This window comes from Myxine glutinosa, chromosome 3, assembly GCF_964187855.1.
Source record: "Myxine glutinosa chromosome 3, kmMyxGlut1.1, whole genome shotgun sequence".
Classification (NCBI taxonomy): Eukaryota; Metazoa; Chordata; class Myxini; order Myxiniformes; family Myxinidae; genus Myxine; species Myxine glutinosa.
Genome location: NC_136263.1, coordinates 55859423 through 55865572, shown reverse-complemented (window position 1 = coordinate 55865572; position 6150 = coordinate 55859423). Strand labels below are relative to the sequence as shown.

General features: G+C 46.6%; 1 long non-coding RNA gene across 2 annotated transcripts; it reads right to left on the bottom strand.

The window, feature by feature from the left end:
- Positions 1-583: 583 nt before the first annotated feature.
- Positions 584-1251, bottom strand: LOC137423544 (uncharacterized). 2 transcript variants are annotated; one of them, XR_010983738.2, is made up of 4 exons: positions 1213-1251; positions 1002-1100; positions 801-894; positions 584-702 (listed from the first exon to the last, which is right to left on the bottom strand). It is a non-coding gene; the product is annotated as an uncharacterized LOC137423544 (long non-coding RNA). The 2 variants fall into 2 exon arrangements; XR_010983737.2 differs by lacking the exon at positions 1213-1251 and having other exon boundaries at positions 1002-1168.
- Positions 1252-6150: the final 4899 nt, after the last annotated feature.

The window sequence follows — 6150 nt, the reverse complement described above, 5'->3', positions numbered from 1 at the left end:
CAAACTTCGCCGAGTGTCCTGGCGAGTCACAGCGTCCATCCCCACCAAACATCAAACCTCTGCGCTCTGCTTGCAGGGATGCCACGAGCCACTTTCTGTTCTCCAACCAAACGTGTTTTATGGCAGGAAAAAGCATCATGTTCTGGTGTCGCGAGAAAGTTCTCGATGAAATTCCTGCCACTCTCATATGGTGGAGAACCTTGAGTACCTTGCTTGGTACAGCACCTGACATGAGAATGCCAGCTGACAAAATGATATTGCCAGCAAGTGACTTGCCTATATAAGGCTGACTCTTCCACTCTGTTGTCAGAGAACATACACCACATTGAAAATGCACCAGCAACATGGTGCCGTTTGTGTTATGATCCACCTTGAGACCCGTCTCTCCACACCAGCTGCAGCGCACCAACTTGAAAAGTCGCAGCAAGCTGCTCCAGAAGACTATATACTTTGTGTCGTCGAGGACATTGTTTGTCTCAGGAGTCTGTTGCTCGGAGCTGCAACTGTCGTCAGTCTCGTCAGCAGATGAAGGCAGGTAGTCGTTATCACTCTCATCAAGAGGTGCAGGGCTGTCACAGCCGACATCTCTTCCAGCAGCTGCCACAGCATCATTTTGATGGCCACATGTTACACAGTGGCCTGGCAGTGGCTCAGTCTGTGTGCCAATGTGTGACACATGGCTGAGCACATCAGTTTGAGAACCTGGAAGTCATCAGCAAACATTAAACATCAAAACAATTAACAAGTGAAAAGTAATAGAATCATAAAAAGCATATTAATAATAATACAGCAAGTAATACCTTTGTGTTTAAGAGTGCCGAGCTTGGTTTGTGACACCTGAACACGCACGTGTCGTCTGGTGCAAGGCTGAAGAGATGTCTCTGTTGACTGAACCTGGAAATAAACCATACATATTTCTCATTAGTTATGCGATTACTTCGCTAAAAAATTGCAAAAACAAGAATTATGCTGTGGCTATTATTTGTAACAAAGTGACGAACCTCACTGGACACAGCCTCACAATCAGCAGGTGCCTGGCTCTGATCACATGTAGAAGTTGTAGCAGCAGGTTGTGCTACTTTGAGAAGTGATGAAACTTCCTGTGAATAAATAAATAATATGTATCACAAACCACAATTTCACCTGCATGTAGTGATAGAAATTTCGAATATAGGTCACCAAATGTAAACAAACAGAAGCCACACAACTCACCCTTTTCGTTGCTAGTTTTTCTGCAGCTTTCGATTTGCGTGTATTTTTATCTGGTTTCTCTGCCGAACTAACGAAAATAGACGGTACAGCTGAGGGAATGAGCACCCGTTTATGTTGTACAGCAAATCCCAAACTTGCTTTAAGTTGTGGGATTTTATTGAAACTAGCGCTCAGAATGTTCGCTGCATAACACCGACGATGAAGTTGGCATCCACTTCGGCCGTGTTCTCTGAACTTGTTTCGTCCAAATATCTCTCAGCTTAACATCCTTCGGGAATTTGAAAACGGAGACAGTTTCACTTGGACAATTAGAACAACCAGCAGCCACACAACGACTGGGCATGATTCCAACTGATCGTAACGAAAACAAAGCGATGTTCTGATCGTCACGAAGCCAACAAGGCTTTAAGAACGAAAAACTGGGTTACTTCGCAAACGTAATTTCCGGTTTGCGGTTTTGACAAAACTGATTTTGCTTGTTCGGTGATATTTTGACAAATTCTAATAAAACCGCGAAGATATTTGTGAAATGAACTCAATAGAAGTGTTTAAGATATGTTTATGTTTCGAAATCTGTAAAGTTGTTTTGGTCGTTTCCGTTCTCCTTTAACCTTTATTTCATTACAGGTACCTTTCCTCCAAGTCTTCCATCACCATGTTTGCTGCCACAACAGATACCGGAGAGCCCATGGCGGTACCAAACACCTGTTTATAATATATCCCGTTAAAAAGGAAATAAGTGGAGGACAGGCAGGCACTGAGCAGATGACACACATTTGAGTCATTTAACATGCTGCCCACCTGTTTCCAGCAATCGTCCTTTAATACACGCAGACCACCCACCTCCACGGACAAAGCTATGGGCACGTGAGTAAATCAGGACACCACATTGAAGGACACCATGGATTTGTGCGGTTTGATGGTTACATGCTTCACTGTCTGAACAAAATCCGAGCTGTTGCGTAAAGTTCGCTTCGTTTTTCCCACCAAATGCTTCAGGATGTTGGAAAGAAACTTAGACAAAGCATATGATGGTCCATTGATGCATGAGATAATGAGATGTAGAGGAACCCCTTCCTTGTGTACTTTCAGCAGCCCGCATGCCCTGGGGGCAACTCCACTGCTACTGTACAATATTGTTTGTAATGTGTCGCCGATAGTCGACCTGTTCTTTTCATTTCAGCGAGCAGCGAGTTCAACCCACATTCCTCCTTTTTTGTTGGATCCGAGGGAAGCTGCTCATAGGTCGATGTGCCTGCTCGCCTCTGAGCTGGGCAGCCTTGGGTTTGAATATAAAATGAGTGAAGTTCCGAAATACGTCGTCCAATTTGCATGTGACGTTTTATTTGAGCGACCAAATTAAAAACTATTGTTGTTTTGCGAGCCGTGATTGTGGTTTTGGGGTGGTCATTCGGATGTAGGACTCGGTATCGTGCTATTGGTCTCGCGAGATCTTGGAGACGGTGGGAGGGATTTTCGAAGCTCCACACGGTCTCCACGTTTTTCGAAGTTAAGTCTGTTCACAATTGTATTTTGTCGAAACTGTATTTATCTTTCGGTGTGTGAAGTTATTGTGTGCAACTTTGGTTGTTTCTCGGTGTTTATCTTTCATAAATTGATCGTCTGTTTGCCGTGTCGCGAGCAAGGCCTTTGCCGCGTCGCGAACGATTTGAAATCGAAGTTAAGTGATTGTTCCCATTTGTAATTTCGTTAAAACTGTATTTATTTATGGTGTTGTACGTATATTGTGTCCCGACGAAGATTTTTCGGTGCAAATCTTTCATACCTGTATTGAAAATCGTGTTAATTCGTGTCGTGTCTTGAGGCCTTGTACAGTGTACACTGTACAACCTTGAGGCTTTGTTTTTCTCTCAGCGGTCCGTCGTTTGTGATCCAATAACTTTCGTTCTCTGTATTCCCAGTCTTTTCACCCATAGCCTACTTCCTTGTGTAAATCTCAACTCAAAAAAAAAAAAAAACATTTCCTTCTCTGTTCTCATTCGTTTATTCATTCTTATTCGTTCGTTCGTTCTTCGACCACGTGTTTCTCCCCCATTTCCCCAGATAGTTTTCACTGTTATTAACCTTCAATGTTTACACTTTCCCCTCAAGTTATGTATTCCGTCATATTTTATAACACCTTTTTCTTCTTCTTCTTTAAAAGGCTGCTTTCGACTTGCTCACCAAATCAATTCATCCCAAAAAAAATATCCATCTCCTATAGTGCCTTTTTTCTACATTCCCTAAACTCTCCTGCACTCCATCCTCCATCCAGCGTCCTTAAACGTATTTTTAACTCGAAGGTCCCAAGAAACTCATTTTGCAATAAATGTTCGTTTCCCATAAATCGTACACTTTCTAAAATCCAATCTCACCCCTCCCCTCCAAATCTTCCCCATACCCCTCCCCTCCAAATCTTCCCCATCACCCCTCCCCTCCAAATCTTCCCCATCACCCATCCCTTTCAAATCTCCCCCCTTGCCCCCTCCCTCCTAAACTACCCCCTCACCCCTCCCCGCCAAGACGCCCCCTCGCCCCTTCCCTCCTAGACTCCTCCCTCACCCCTCCCCTCCAAATCTCCCCCATATCCCATCCCTTTCAAATCCCTCCCCTTGTCCCTTCCCTCCCAAACTCCCCCCTCACCCCTCCCCTTCAAATCTCCCCACCCTCATTGCTTCTCAATTTCCCCCCTCTCACTCCCCCTCCTCAAAGCGTCCTCCCCGCTTCTTCCCCCTTCCAACTCTCACCTCCATCTCCCCCAACCTTCTGCCTCGCTCTTCCCCCTCCTCAAATAACACCTCATTGTGCCTCACCCAATCACCATCAAACCTTTTGTCCGCCCCATCCTTCCCTTTCTCCGAGCTATTCTGAAATCTCTGACACACCTTCAACAGCTCTCCCTACCTCTTCCACCTCTTCCACATCTTACCCTACCCCTCCTCCCCCCTGTTCTGTATCTGATGCTCCCCCTTCCTCTTCATTAACGGTATGGACCTCAAACATCCGGGGCCTTCGTTCAAACTTAACTGATCTCTCCATACAGGTTGCTTCTGTCAAACCAGACGTGATCTGCTTAACAGAAACTTTCCTCCTTTATGATGTCTCTGATTCCTTAGTATCTCTCCCGGGCTACTCCCTCCTCCGGTATGATAGACCTGAGCCTCGTCCTGGAGGTGGGGTTGCTATCTTTATCAAAAACTCTCTTCCTCACTCGCCCTGCACTGCACTCTCTCCACCTCACCCCCAGGAATACCTCTGGCTACGGCTTCCCCTTCGCTCCCACCTCTTGTTCATATGTGTGTTGTACCGTCCACCAAACAGTGATGACTCCATCTACATCTCGCTGTCTGATAATATGGACCAACTTCTATCTACTCATCCCAACTCTCTCTTCCTCACATGTGGTGATTTCAACTGTCATCATGCCAGTTGGCTGGGTGTGGGTACCTCTCTCACCAGCCATGGCTCCTCAGCAAAGGACTTCTGCGACTCACTGGGACTGACACAATCTGTCAATTTCCCGACCCGGATCTCAGTCAACGGAACATCTTCTCTTCTGGACTTGGTTATGACTAACTTCCCTGAAAATGTCTGCTGCTCTTCTTCTGCTCCAATTGGATCATCTGACCATGTCCTTGTTAAAGTGGACATCTCTCTGACCATCCTCAGGGAGCCTGCTCAGCGTCGACGAGTCTGGCATTTCACTCAGGCCAACTGGCACGGTCTTCAAGCAGCCATCAATCATCTGGACTGGTCTCCCATCTCTACCACCTCTGACATCAACTCATCCTGGGAATTCTTCCAAAGTAAATTGCTCTCTCTCATGCACAGATTTATCCCATCTCGTCTTCAGTTGTCATACCCTTCCTCCCGTCCATGGTACACGGAATCTTGTGGTGAGGCTGTTGCCCAGAAACAACTTGCCTTTGTCTCCTGGAAAGCAAATCCAACGGAAGGAAATCTCATTTCCTTTCACAAAGCCCGAAACAAGTGTGTGTCCACCCTCAGGAGAGCCAGGAAACAATATCTCTCCATTCTCAAGACCGAACTCTCTTATCTGTCTCCCTCTTCCAAATCCTGGTGGCGTCTGGTCAAATCCGTTTCTGGTGTTTGTTCCCCCTCCATCCCCTCCCTTACCTCAAACGGCTACACAGCTGACTCCGCACGTGAAAAAGCTGAATGCCTCAACTCTGTGTTTGCCTCTAAATCTTGTGTCCCAAACCCATCCCTCTCTGTACCCACCATACCCAGTCGTACCCTGCTGATCCTGGACTCAGTGTCCTTTCCTCCTGACAAGGTGGAAAAGTTTCTGTCAACCCTCGACTCTGATTCTGCAACTGGACCCAACGGCATCAGCCCACGGGTCCTAAAATCCTGCTCTGCCGCTCTATCTCACCCTCTCTCTGTTCTCTTCACCCTCTCTTTTGCTCAAGGTCAACTGCCATCTGCTTGGAAATCAGCCAACATCACCGCTACGCACAAAAAAGGTGCAAAAACAGATCCTAGCAACTACAGACCAATCAGCCTTCTCCCAATTATCAGCAAAGTCATGGAATCCATCATTGCTTCGGATATGAAATCTTTCCTCTTCTCCAATGGCTTGATCTCTGATCATCAATTTGGTTTCAGACCAAGTCACTCTACTCTGGACATGCTGCTTCTGCTGTCTCAACAGTGGATGGAGGTCCTCAATGCCAAACAGGAAATTAGAGCTGTCTCCCTCGACATATCACGTGCCTTCGACACGGTCTGGCACCCCGCTCTGCTCACCAAACTCTCCTCCTTTGGTATCCATGGAAATCTCCACGCATGGCTGGCGGACTTCCTCTCTAATCGTCGTCAACGTGTGGCCCTGAATGGGTTTCTCTCATCTCCTCTTCCTGTTCAGGCTGGAGTTCCCCAAGGCAGTGTTCTGGGCCCCGTGCTTTTTCTGGTCTT